We start from the raw sequence: 13,343 nt of genomic DNA on the forward strand, positions 1-13,343 counted from the left end.
GGTCCTGCCGTGGCCGGAGCTGAGAGAATCGAGGAGAGAGAGAGTTGACGTCGGGGAGAGAGAGAGACTGAAGAGAGAAAGAGTGTCGCGTGCACGAGGAGAGAGAGAACTGAGGAAAAATCTGATTTTACCAAACTTTTTTGAAATATTTACAAGTTTGCCACTGACAATATTTTGCCCGTAACTTTTTCGTTACAACTCCGATTCAAGCCTACCGCGTGTCTACGAATTCGTCTCAGTACCACCTACCCAGAAATACCATCCACGGTCCCAAAATCCTTCCGAAGAAGAAAGTGACCAATTTACCCCTACCCCAAGGGTAAATTCGTAATTTTATTTAAATCGATTAAAATAAACATTTAATTTGGAGTCGGGGTGTTACATAAGGTAACTGGAAAATGCCTTATGTACCCAACTTCTACTCATTCAAAGGAATGTGCTAAATTTAAAGGGTGTGAGTTACAAGAAAAGGCCTTTTGGACCTAGCTTCTTTAGATCACATTCTTCATCTCACATGTCATGGACTTGTTGCTTTGGTAAACAACTATGAGTGAGATTATTTCCTAAATCGACGTAATTTCTTTTTAGATTAACCACAAAAAGGTAATGAAATATTCATAATGTTATTGATAGGTTCATAAATATATTCATGTATTCACCCTTATTAGTTAGTTTTTTAGGAGAATTTGCTTTAAAGAAGACTTATTACTTTATTTTCTCCATTTTCAGCTTTCGGAGTACTTAATTGATTTTCAATCAAAATACGATTTTTTGGTGGAATTTATGTGCAAGGTGGCTCTCCTACTTGTATATCAATTATCATGTCTGTGTTTCTGGCCATGACACAACTGTAACTCTAAAAAATTGGTAAAGTTTCTATGCTGTCTGCAAACAATTAGTATTAAATCTCATCTTAACTTGACACTTAGTACACACAAAGTATAATTAATTATGCAAATTAAGCAGGCTTTCCAACCTTAAAGGTCATCCTATATGTGTGCGCCATAAACAAAGTCTGCTACAAATTTTGATGCCAGTGGAAATTACTAAACCAATAATAGGGACCCTGTAAAGAAATTGATGAGGTGGGATGAGATCTAGACCAGGATTCTATGCTGTGGCTAACTCAACCACTCCATTAAGGTAGCTGCCTATAAATGCAGGGTGGAAACCACTGCAGATTCTAAATTTGTACACCACTGAATACCCAAAATGATGAAGATTATCATGATCATAAGCACCCTCCTCATTTCACTCATCACTTTTCAAGGAACTTACTCTGGGCATATATTGGTTGAAGCAAGAGATTTAGCAGGTAATTAACGGCATTCTCACACGCTTAATGATTTTTCTCATGCTCTAGTAGGTAATTGTTCGATTACACTCACTTATGTGGTCTCCATGAAATTATTTTAAAAACTGTCTAAATAAATGTATAAGGTAATGTTTATGTTTCGAGACTGAATCTGGCTCACACTTTGGCAGGAACAAAGAAAAAACTTGCTGAAATTATTTTGGTAAAATCATATATTGGTGTACCACTCTAGGAATTAATGTTCTTTCTAGGTACTTTAGTAAAATCAACATGATAAATATCCCCTAAGTTTTTTTTTATCTGGTAAGAGAACATCAAATCCCCCATGCTTGTCTCAGTGTACGTATATACGCACACTACCAGTTTTCCTTTTGTTTACCATTCGGGACAGACCAATAATAAGCGCAACCAAAAACAGATGGTGATCCAAATAAAATAGAACTTACAAAACAAAGATTCTTAAGGAGTAGGTGTAGTTAACAGTTACCATTACTCTAACATAATTCATGCCGTCATCATTATATCAACACAAAAACAACAATATACTATGACATTGCTGATCACATATAGTTGATAGATTTGGCTTTGTTGATGGCAACCATTTTTAATTGTATGTATATTCAGACCAAAGTTCTTCCAAGCATCCCATGTCTTCTTTACCTGGTACAGACAATATTGGAAGTAAGCTTTTTGTGACCAAGAAAGGTTTGACTGGAAATTATACGCAAAGGTCCAAGTCCCCGCCTCCCCCGCCCAAAGCAGCACCAACACCAAAGCAGACACCAACAATCACCGATATACTCGAGAAATCTCCTTCGAGCACTCGATGCATATCTTCAGCCTGAGGGAGAGAGTGGACTATGGAATAATAGAGTCAGTGTAAATGTGTGATATAAATTATTGTCTTTTGAATTTCCAAGTTTCTGTCTAGAGTTCAGAGAACACACAAGCAATGTGCAAGAGTCAACACCAACATTAATTAGTCTTCCAAGTTGATCATCAGTACGTAATTTCAATTTCAAGGTGTGTTTAATTAGCTGGTGGTCTTGTTTGTGCTTCAGCCATGTTTAATAAAGTTAATTCATAAACCTCAAAGTTTAATTCATAGCGTATGTATATATCCAGGGGTGGCCCTGGGGTGGTGCAAGTGGCGCCACCGCACAGGGCCCCCGAAAAAAAAAAAATTTATATTATATATGTGTATTGATATTATAGGAAGTGTATATATACTATAGCGTGCTAAATATTTACACACAAGTATGCACGGTAGAGTTAGCTTTCCAGCGCATCTCCACTTAACAGAGGCGCACATGTTCACTTCTTATTAATGCCAATCTATTCTCCTTTTAATATATTATTTTTTATTATAACAAGTTAATAAAAAACTTTACATAATTATAAATAATAATAAAAAAAAAAAGGAAAACAAAAGCACACCTTTAATATATATATATATATATATATATATTCTTTTCCAAGAAAAATACTTTCTTCATTCAAAACCAAAAAAAAAATAAAAAAAATAAAAAATCATGGCTTCTTCTTTCTCTTAAATTATGATTTTCTAATAAATAATTATCATCATTCATCAATCTCTCTTTAGTTCTTTTTTCAATCCTTTGAAAATTTTTCTTATTTTTTCAATTTCAAGAATTTCAACCCCAAAAAGAGAAAACCATAATTCCTAAATTCATAAAGGCCACTCAAAATCAAATAGTTAGATTCAAAGATCATTTCAAATTCAGGTATATATCCAAATTTCAATCTATATATTATATGACTTATTTTATTAAATTATTATCATAATGATGATTGGTTATATGAGAATATGGTTTTTAGAAATATTTATCTATTTCTTGCTAGGGTTTTCTTCTAGGTTACAGGGTTTTGGAATTTTTCTTTGTAATCTAAACATGCCACCTACTAGAAAATACGTTTTTGGATATACAAAAAGACTTAGAAAAAGAAAATTCGAGGAATTGACTTAATCTCAAAGAGGAGCTCTTGAATCTTGATAGATTCTTTGTTAAAGAATCACAGGCTACACAGATTGCCTTTTTTTTTTCCTATTAAACACAGATTGCTTATAGGAGATAGAAAGGGACCTTATAAGGGCACAAGGAGCTTATTTTTGTACCAAACATACTAATATTTAACTTTATCAAATGGAAACATTTAAATTTTTATGAATTTGATTTTTTATTGTCATTACATGTTTATTGATGGTAACTTTTAATTATAAAAAAAAATTGTTTATGACATTAAGTTATGGCAAATTTGTATTTATAATATTTTCATATTAAATTATATAAGACCCCAATTTAAGTTTTGAACAGGGCCCTCAAAATCTCAGGGACGGCCCTGTATATATCCAGATGTCACTACGTTCATACCAGTTTTTAAAAAAATATATATTATGAGTTGGAGGAGAGAAAGAGAACTGCCATTGTTTCAGAATTTGCTTCAAACCCACGATTTATTTTTGAGGAAGTGAAATAGATCAAGTCAAATTTTTAAATGTGTTAATGAAATTAACTTGGTAGATGGGTCAAATTTGTTCAGCTTCATTTCATTGTGTTGTGTGTGATATGCATAAAGTACTCTGTTCTATAAAAACCAATCTTTTCAAAGGAGAGGCGTATAGGCGAGGTGTTTTTAGTAGCGCTATGTGAGGCGTAAGCCTTAAAGCGTTGAGGCGTAAGCCTTTTGAACATTAATTTATTTTAATAAGAAAAATTTAGGAATAATACAATACAATTAAAGAGAGAAAAATAAAATGACTTACTTGCAGTTGAAAGGTGAAGAGAATTCTTGAAATTAACGGAGATTATCTGGTAAGGGTAGAAATTAGGGTTGCACATGTACTATTTTTTGGGTCTTCATTCATAGATCTTCCTTACAAAAATCAGAAACCGTTTCCACATCCAATTGTATCTTACAAAATCAATGAACACGGTGCTTCAAGAAAGTACTAAAATTTTAATAACTCAATTGAGTGGTCAAAAGATATCGGATTCAAGTGATTTTTTGTAGAGATGATCTTTGAATGAATATCTACAAAATAGACGGTTTGGATTAGTGAAATACAATCAGGAGTGAGGCCTACAAGGGGTGTCCCTCAAATAAGCTTATTTGAGGGATCCCTCAATGGAAGCTCTCTGTATATCAGTCTCCTTCTATTGAGGGATCCCTCAAATAATTTTATTTGAGGGACGACCTTTAGGGTATCCTGCAAATTTTTCCCCAATGATCCAAATCATCTATTTTTTAGGTCTTCATTCATAGATCACCCTTACAAAACATTAGACAAATCAGAAACCGTTTCCACATCCAATTGTATCTTACAAAATCAATAAACACGGTGCTTCAAGAAAGTACTAAAATTTTAGTAACTCAATTGAGTGGTCAAATGATATCGGATTCAAGTGATTTTTTGTAGAGATGATCTTTGAATGAGTATCTACAAAATAGACTGTTTGGATTAGTGAAATACAATCAGGAGTGAGGCCTACAAGGGGTGTCCCTCAAATAAGCTTATTTGAGGGATCCCTCAATGAAAGCTCTCTGTGTATCAGTCCCCTTCTATTGAGGGATCCCTCAAATAATTTTATTTGAGGGACGACCTTTTGGGTACCCTACAATTTTTTCCTCAATGATCCAAATCATCTATTTTTTAAGTCTTCATTCATATACATATATATATATATATATATAAGTCCATGTGTTAATATATTAATTTAGGAAAAAAAAAAAAAAAGGGGTAAGTAGAAAAGCTACAGCCGGCTGGAGTTAAAAAGGCAAGAAAGATATTAATTCTTCTTGCCTTAAAGTTTATTGCAATAAAGGTAGGGGGAAAAAAAAACTGAAACTGGCCTTTTTTTTTCTTTTTTTTTCAACACACTCCAAGTGAAACGACGCCGTTTCACTTGAAGATTGTTTTTAAAACACTACAATCAAAACGATATCGTTTTATGACATTTAACCTAAAAAAAAAAATCAAAACGAGTTGTCTTCCTCGCACACAATTTGCAGACTCGCAAATTTCTTCCAATTCAAAAGTTTCCAAATCTGGCACGCCTTGCTCCGCCTCGCTGCTCCTAGCCACGCCTTGCAACGTCTTCTTACGCCTTCCCAGCGCTAAACGTGTAACTTGCGAAACAGCCCACCGCCTCGGGAGTTTTCCTGCCAACACGAGCTCCAACGCGCGTGAAGGCATGTCTTTTCACAGGGACATGACATTGACTATATTAATATTATATTAAGCCCAATCATTTACTCTAAAACTAAAAAAGAAAACTTAATAAGGGACCAATTATTTTTTAAAAGTTAAACCAGTTAATAAGTTAACCTAGTTGAATAGGTTAACCTAGTAGCATATACCAAAAAACCTCGCAGAATATAGAAAAATTTGCTCTACTCAACACAAGGGAAAAAAAAAAGGGTTTATTATTGAATATTTACTGCAAGAGGAAGCGATCTTCAATTTAGAACAAAAAGGTAAAAAAACTCACAAGATATTGCTTATATTTTCTATTGAAAAAGACATGGTAGAAAAGTTGATTATGCAAAGTTTATTGATACTTTGGCATTGAAAAATGCAAGGTGGGTGATGTTTTTATGTATTTTATAAAATTGTTATGTAAATTACATTTTGTTTGTTTCTTTTTAGGTCACAATTCTGACTTTGAGTTCATATAATTATTTTTTAACGTATCGGAAAAAAATTGGATAAATATACATAAAGAGTAAAAGACCACATTTTGATAGTTCGCCTAGGGCCTCCAAAACATTAGGACCGCCACTGGTCAATGTAAATATGTGACATAAATTTTTGTCAGTTGAATTTCCAAGTGTTTGTCTAGAGTTGCGGAGAACAGACAAGCAATCTCCAAGAGTCGATACCAATATTAATTAGTCTTCCAAGTTGATCAGTACGTAATTTCAATTTCAAGGTGTGTTTAGTTAGCTTGAGGTCATGTTTGTGCTTCAGCCATGTTTAATAGAATTAATTCATAAACCTCGCTGAGTTAATTAATTGCTGATTGGTACGTTCATACCATGTCTCTAGGGCCGGATCTGAATTTTGAGTGGCGTGCAAGAAGAAATAAAAATGAGGTTATTTTCTTTTTTATTCTCCCGAATATAATAAGGAAAATGCTAAACGTACTATATTTTTATACCACATTGTGTACTCCTATACGACGTCGTTTAGCTAAGAGATGTAAAAAATAATAGGAGTGCAATATGACGATAAGCTTAATTAGTAGATTGAAAAGCTTAATTATCTCATCAAAATACCCAAAGTCTACCATCGAATAAGTTTAAAGCAATTTATAAAAATTTGTTGTAGCACCGAATTTTGAAAAAAGATTTTATAAATAAAGTCTTCACCAAAAAAATGTGTCTGGTATATGTTTGTGCCAAAAATTCGCACGCCAGCCCATCTTTACAAAGAAAGCCCCACAATACAGAAAAGAATAGAAGATCGGGCTTTAATTCCAAAGAAAAGCCCAAACCACATCAGAGGCCCATGTCTTTTACGAAGTGGTAGAATTGTAAAAACCACGAAGCGAGTCAATAAAATTGCCAATTAAAAATGGCAAAATTGAAAAACTAAAGCAGATCGATAAAAATTCTAAAGGAGAATTGGATTGGGCCCAGCTTCTAAATGCTCACCATTGATCTCAAGCCTAGAGTACAAAGTTAGCAGACTTTTAAAAGTCTATTCACAAGGAAACCCACGTGACTACCTGACTTTGAAAAGTCAACAATTTCAACTATCACAAGAGAGGTGATAGGGAATTAATGAAGGTAGGTCATTACAGGAAGACTTCTCTGAAACTTTGCAGCCAAAAGATCAAAATCCCTTTTCTATATTCAGAAAAACTCTGCTCCAAAGCAGGTGCCATTTCCAAGGGATAAGCAGACTATATTTTCTAAAGAGATAAGTAGGGAGCAGGAGTTGTTCATCTGGAAAATCAAATAACCATCACGACAGATTGAATTCTTACAAAGAGCAGTTAAAGATCAAAAAGAGATTAGGTTTTCTTTCAAAAAAAGCAGAAAAGTGATCACCATAAAGAATTGACTGTTGATGGTTTGTCTGCCAGAATAGATAAAATCCCTATGTTCTTTGACATTTAAAATGGAAGATCTTGCTTTTAGAAAATCTGCCGCCCATTATTAAAAGATTAGAAATCCCACTCCAACATTTTTTTATAAATATGAGAGGAGATGAACAGATCAAAGACAGCCAAAAAATTAATAAAAAACAAAAACTGAAAATGATCACTTGATCTCAAAAGCCTTCAAAACACTGAAGCAACCAAAAGCTCATTGAGCCACAAGAAACAAGTCAGCTATAATCCAGAATCTCTAATTTCAATTCAGTTTCAAAGCGAGATTTCTCTCGTTACAAATTTGGTTCAGCACAAGCCAAATCAAGCAGAGTCCAGGTTTTTACAAATATGAAAACCTCAACAAATTTATGGAGAGCCCTGATCAAGCAAAACAGGTACTACAGTGTAGTTCCAGCTCAGTATTCATCAAATCCAGCCACTTATGCCCCTTCCAGACTAAAGAGGTTCCAATTCTGCCCATTCAAAGAGCCTTCCAGGGCTTGAAATAGATTAAAGCTCTGCCAAACTTGAACGTCGGTATCGATTTACAGCTGAAACTTGACAGTTGAAGGTGTTGATAATCCAATCCAGCACAGACACATCCAATCCAGCCCGGATCAAAAGTAGCTATCCAGACAGAAATTGAAGTCCAAAGCTCTTTTTGTCTTTTTTTTTTAGTTGGTCTTCCTTTTTGAGCTTTGTAAAAAGCAGTTCTACTTGAAAACAGTTCACTTTCTTATCATTTATTCTTGCCAGAACTACCAGTTTTGTACTGTGAAAAATTATGAAGTTCTCACCAGTCTGAGGCAAGAAAATAACTTACTTGGGAGATATTTCTCACCCAAATTCACAATCGCTTGTTTAGAAATCAGTAACCTGGGGCGCAAGTTATCTATTTTTAAGAAGTCTACTAGGGTTTTTATTGCTAGAAGTGGCAAGCTCACACACAAAAGAAGGTTGACTTGTTGACCAGTCAATGGTTTTCAAGACAATGGGGAACTTTACCCTACCATCACAAGAACAAATCTAAAACGGATAAACAGTATAAACGTGAAGAAAAATGTGGTGGGTTTTTGGTTGAGAGACCAAAGAAGGAGAGAGCAGTTGGAGAACGTGAAGAGTTTTTCATGGAGGTAGATGGGTCAAATTTGTTCAACTCTTCATCTACTTATTATGATGTGTTTGTGTGACATGCATGAAGTATTATGAATTATTACTCTTTTCTCTAAAAACATAAGTATTAGTGTCTTTTCACTCGCACACGACGTTGACTCATGTGATCAACTTTTGTAGTTTTCTGGTCTGTGTTCATTACATTTTGATTTGGTCGAATCTTTTCACTACCTTTTTTATTTGGTCGAATCATTACATTTTTTATAATACAAGTCTCAGGAGCCCTTGACTGCTAATTGCAACCAAAAACAGATGGTGATCCGAATAAAACAGAAGTTACAAAACAAAGATTCTTTAAGGAGTAGGTGTAGTTAACAGTTACTATGACATCATTATAATTCATGCCGTCATCATTATATCAACACAAAAACAACAATATACTATGACATTGCTGATCACATACAGTTGATAGATTTGGATTTGTTGATGCCAACCACTTTTTATTGTGTGTATATTCAGACCAAAGTTCTTCCAAGCATCCCATGTCTTCTTTACCTGGTACAGAAAATATTGGAAGTAAGTTTTTCTTTCCTTGGTGTGATATAAATTAGTCTTCGAAGTTGATCAGTATGTAATTTCAATTTCAAGGTGTGTCTTTTATTAGCTTAAGGTCTTGTTTGTGCTTCAGCTATGTTTAATGAAGTTAATTCATAAACCTCGCTGAGTTTAATTCATGACACGCTCATGTCTATATCTAGATGTCACTATGTTTATTATGAGTTGGAGAGGAAGTAACAAACTGCCATCACTAGTAAAAAAAACCCCTTGCGCGACCAAATTTTGCACGACGAAAAACTATTCGTCGCTCAAAGTCACTTTGTGCGACGAAACTCAAAACTTCGTCGCTCAAAGTCTTGCGCGACCAAATTTTGCGCGACGAAAAACAGTTCGTAGTTCAAAGTCACTTCGCGTGACAAACTTTTGTGCGACGACAATACATCGTCGCTCAAAGTCTTGCGCGACCAAATTTTGCGCGACGAAAACAAATTCGTCGCGCAAAGTAACTTTGCGCGACAAACTTTTGCGCGACAACAATACATCGTCGCTCAAAGTGACTTTGCGCGACGCAACAATGAACTTCGTCGCGCAAAGTCCTTTTAAAAATAAAATATATATATTTTAAAATCTTTGCATGACGTAATCCAAACATTTCGTCGCCTAAACTAATTTATTTTTGTTTTTTATTTTGTATGCATAACACTTAAGAAATTAAACAGTATATATATATTTATTAAGTAGCTTTAAATTTATTATTTTAGATCGGATCGGATTTTTGTTAGAAAAATATATTATTGTTGTTCAGATTGGGTTTTTGTTAGAAAATATATATTTTAAATTGACGATCGAATTAGTTCATTGTATTCATATAGGGTCAAGGAGTGTAGCTGTAAAAAATCATCAAAATCGGAGTTAAAATAACCGTTAAATCGTGATTTTTCATTATAACCGTCGAAAAGTTTTGTCCCATTACTCGATCTTTGAATGTTTATTTTTTCCGATTTTTGGCGTATATGATCTCGAAGTATAAACAAACAAGTTTGACGGTTGGATCGTTGAAACTAGTTTTGGTGAATGCATATGCCATCAAAATAATATATTCACTAACAATTAAGAGTTTATTTATACGTTCGTTAAATATAACATAAGATTTTGTGGTATCCACTAGTGTAAATATTTTAAATTGAAGATCAAATTCAGTTATTGTATTCATATAGGGTCAAGGAGTGTAGCTGTAAAAAATCATCAAAATCGGAGTTAAAATAACCGTTAAATCGTGATTTTTCATTATAACCGTCGGAAAGTTTTGTCCCATTACTTGATCTCTGAATTTTTATTTTTTCCGATTTTTGGCGTATATGATCTCGAAGTATAAACAAACAAGTTTGACGGTTGGATCGTTGAAACTAGTTTTTGTGAATGCATATGCCATCAAAACAATATATTCACTAACAATTAAGAGGTTATTTATACGTTCGTTAGATATAACATAAGATTTTGTGGTATCCACTAGTGTAAATATTTTAAATTGAAGATCAAATTCAGTCATTGTATTCATATATGGTCAAGGAGTGTAGCTGTAAAAAAAATCATCAAAATCGGAGTTAAAATAATCGTTAAATCGTAATTTTTCATTTATAACCATCGAAAAGTTTTGTCTCGTTACTAGATCTCTGAATGTTTATTTTTTGTGATTTTTGGGGTATACGATCTTGAAGTATATACAAATAAGTCTGACGGTTGGATCGTTGAATGGTGTGTGTATATATATTTATTTATTAAGTAGCTTTAAATTTATTTATTTTGTACGTATAACACTTAAGAAATTGAATAGTATATATATTTATTAAGCAGCTTTAACCTTATTTATATTTTAAATTGTAAAATAAATTAATTTTATTTTTATTATTCATAAAAATTATTTTTATAAATATTGTGTTACGAACCAATTTTTCGTCTCTCAAAAGTTTGCGCAACCAACAATTTGTCGCGCAAAACTCTAAAAATTTGGACGGGTACCAAAAATGGGACGCGGGATTTTATAAAAAAAAAAAAATTTTTAGACTTTGCGCGACCAATATTTTTTGTCGCTCAAAACTTTACGCGACCAATATATATTTTTCGTCTAGCAAAAATTTGGGCGGGTACCAAAAATCGGACGCGGGAATTTTTTAGACTTTGCGCGACCAGTATGTATTTTTCGTCGCGCAAAAATTTAAAAATTTTGGTGGGTACCAAAAATGGGACGCGGGAATTTTTATTTTTTTTAAATAATTTTTTTAGACTTTGCGCTACCAATATTCCTATATTCGTCGCGCAAAAATTTAAAAATTTTGGCGGGTACCAAAAATGGGACGCGGGGATTTTTATTTTTTTAAAATAATTTTTTTAGACTTTGCACGACCAATATTCCTATATTCGTCGCGCAAAAATTTAAAAATTTTGGCGGGTACCAAAAATGGGACGCGGGGATTTTTATTTTTTTTAAATAATTTTTTTAGACTTTGTGCGACCAATATATTTCGTCGCGCAAAACTTTGGGCGACCAATATGTTTCGTCAAGCAAAACTTTGCGCGACCAATATTTCAATATTTTTCGTCGCGCAAACCTTTGCGCGACCAACAATATTTTTCGTCGCGCAAAGTGATACGGTTTTTAAAACCGAAATAACTCATCCACCATTTTCTCAATGCCTTTCTCTACTCTTACCTCTCCTTTCTCTTTCCCTCTCCCCAAATCCCACCATTTCTCTCACTCACTCCTCTCACTTAATCTCTCATCTCTCTCTTCACTATCTCTCACTCTCTCTCACTCACTCTCTCATCTCTCTCACTCACTCTCTCATCTCTCTATCACTATCTTCTCTAATTCTCTCACACTCACTTCTCCCTCTCATTCTCATTCACTCCCAATCTTGCCAAAAGGTATATTCTCTCCAAATTTTAAATTTTTTTCATTAATATGTGTTTTTGGAGTTAATTTTGAGTTTGTGTGGGTTTTGGGGTTGAGTAAAGGGGAGGGATTGGAGTTTGGGTTGGATTTGTGGTATAACAATTTTAGGGGAGATTATGCCCTTTTTTTTTTTTGTGGTTATTTGACCATATTTGTTTTTTTTGTAGGGAATCATCGAGACTTTGACGGCTAAAGTTGAGGATTAGGAAGCTATCAAAACATATCCTCCGCCACTACCACCACAATACGCTTGTATTAGGATTTTATTATTGTACTTTGTTAATTTATGTGTACATTTTGAATATTATATATATATATTTATTGGATAATTTAATCACTATTTTTCATATGTAATTTTATTTTGAATATGTCAATTTAAATTAAAGTAATTAAAAAAATCATACAATTAAATTAAATTTAAAAAGTAAAAATTAATATCAATTTAAATTAAAGTAATTTTCAAAAGAAATCATACAATTAAATTAAATTTAAAAAGTAAAAATTTGAAAAAATTCATATAAATAAATTCATATTAAAGAAATAATAAAACAAAAAGTCAAAAACTTTGCGCGACAAAATATTTCGTAGCGCAAACTATTAAATTAGTTTATTTTAAATTAAAAAAATTTAAAACAAAAAATATTTCGTCGCGCAAATATTTGCGCGACGTTAGTATTCGTCGCGCAAAACTCAAAAAATTTGGGCAGGTACCAAAAATTGGACGCTGGAATTTTTTATTTTTTTAAAATTTTTTTTAGACTTTGCGCGACCAATGTTTTTCGTCGCGCAAACCTTTGCGCGACCAATGTATTTCGTCGCGCACAACTTTGCGCTACCAATATTTTTCGTCGCGCAAAGTCACTTTGCGCGACCAATATTTTTCGTCGCGCAAAGTCACTTTGCGCGACCAATATTTATTCGTCGCGCAAAGTCACTTTGTGTGACCAATGAAAAAACTTCGTCGCACAAAGTCGTTCTTCATGATCTTTGCGCGACGGATTCTGCGCGACGAAGTTTCTGTCGCGCTGAAATTTGTGCGACGAAATTCTCTTCGTCGCGCAAAGTGTAAAATGTAGTAGTGAATTTTTCAGAATTTAAATTGTTAGGTTTGCTTCAAACCCACGATTTGTTTTTGAGCAAGTCAAATAGATCAAGTCAAATTTATAAATATGTTAATGAAAGTAACTTGGTAGATGGGTCAAATTTGTTCAGCTTCATCTCATTGTGCTGTGTTTGTGGGAAAATTTTGTGGTGCCTCAGCTGTACCAGTACAGCCAATCATTTA

This window comes from Prunus persica, chromosome G3, assembly GCF_000346465.2.
Source record: "Prunus persica cultivar Lovell chromosome G3, Prunus_persica_NCBIv2, whole genome shotgun sequence".
NCBI lineage: Eukaryota > Viridiplantae > Streptophyta > Magnoliopsida > Rosales > Rosaceae > Prunus > Prunus persica.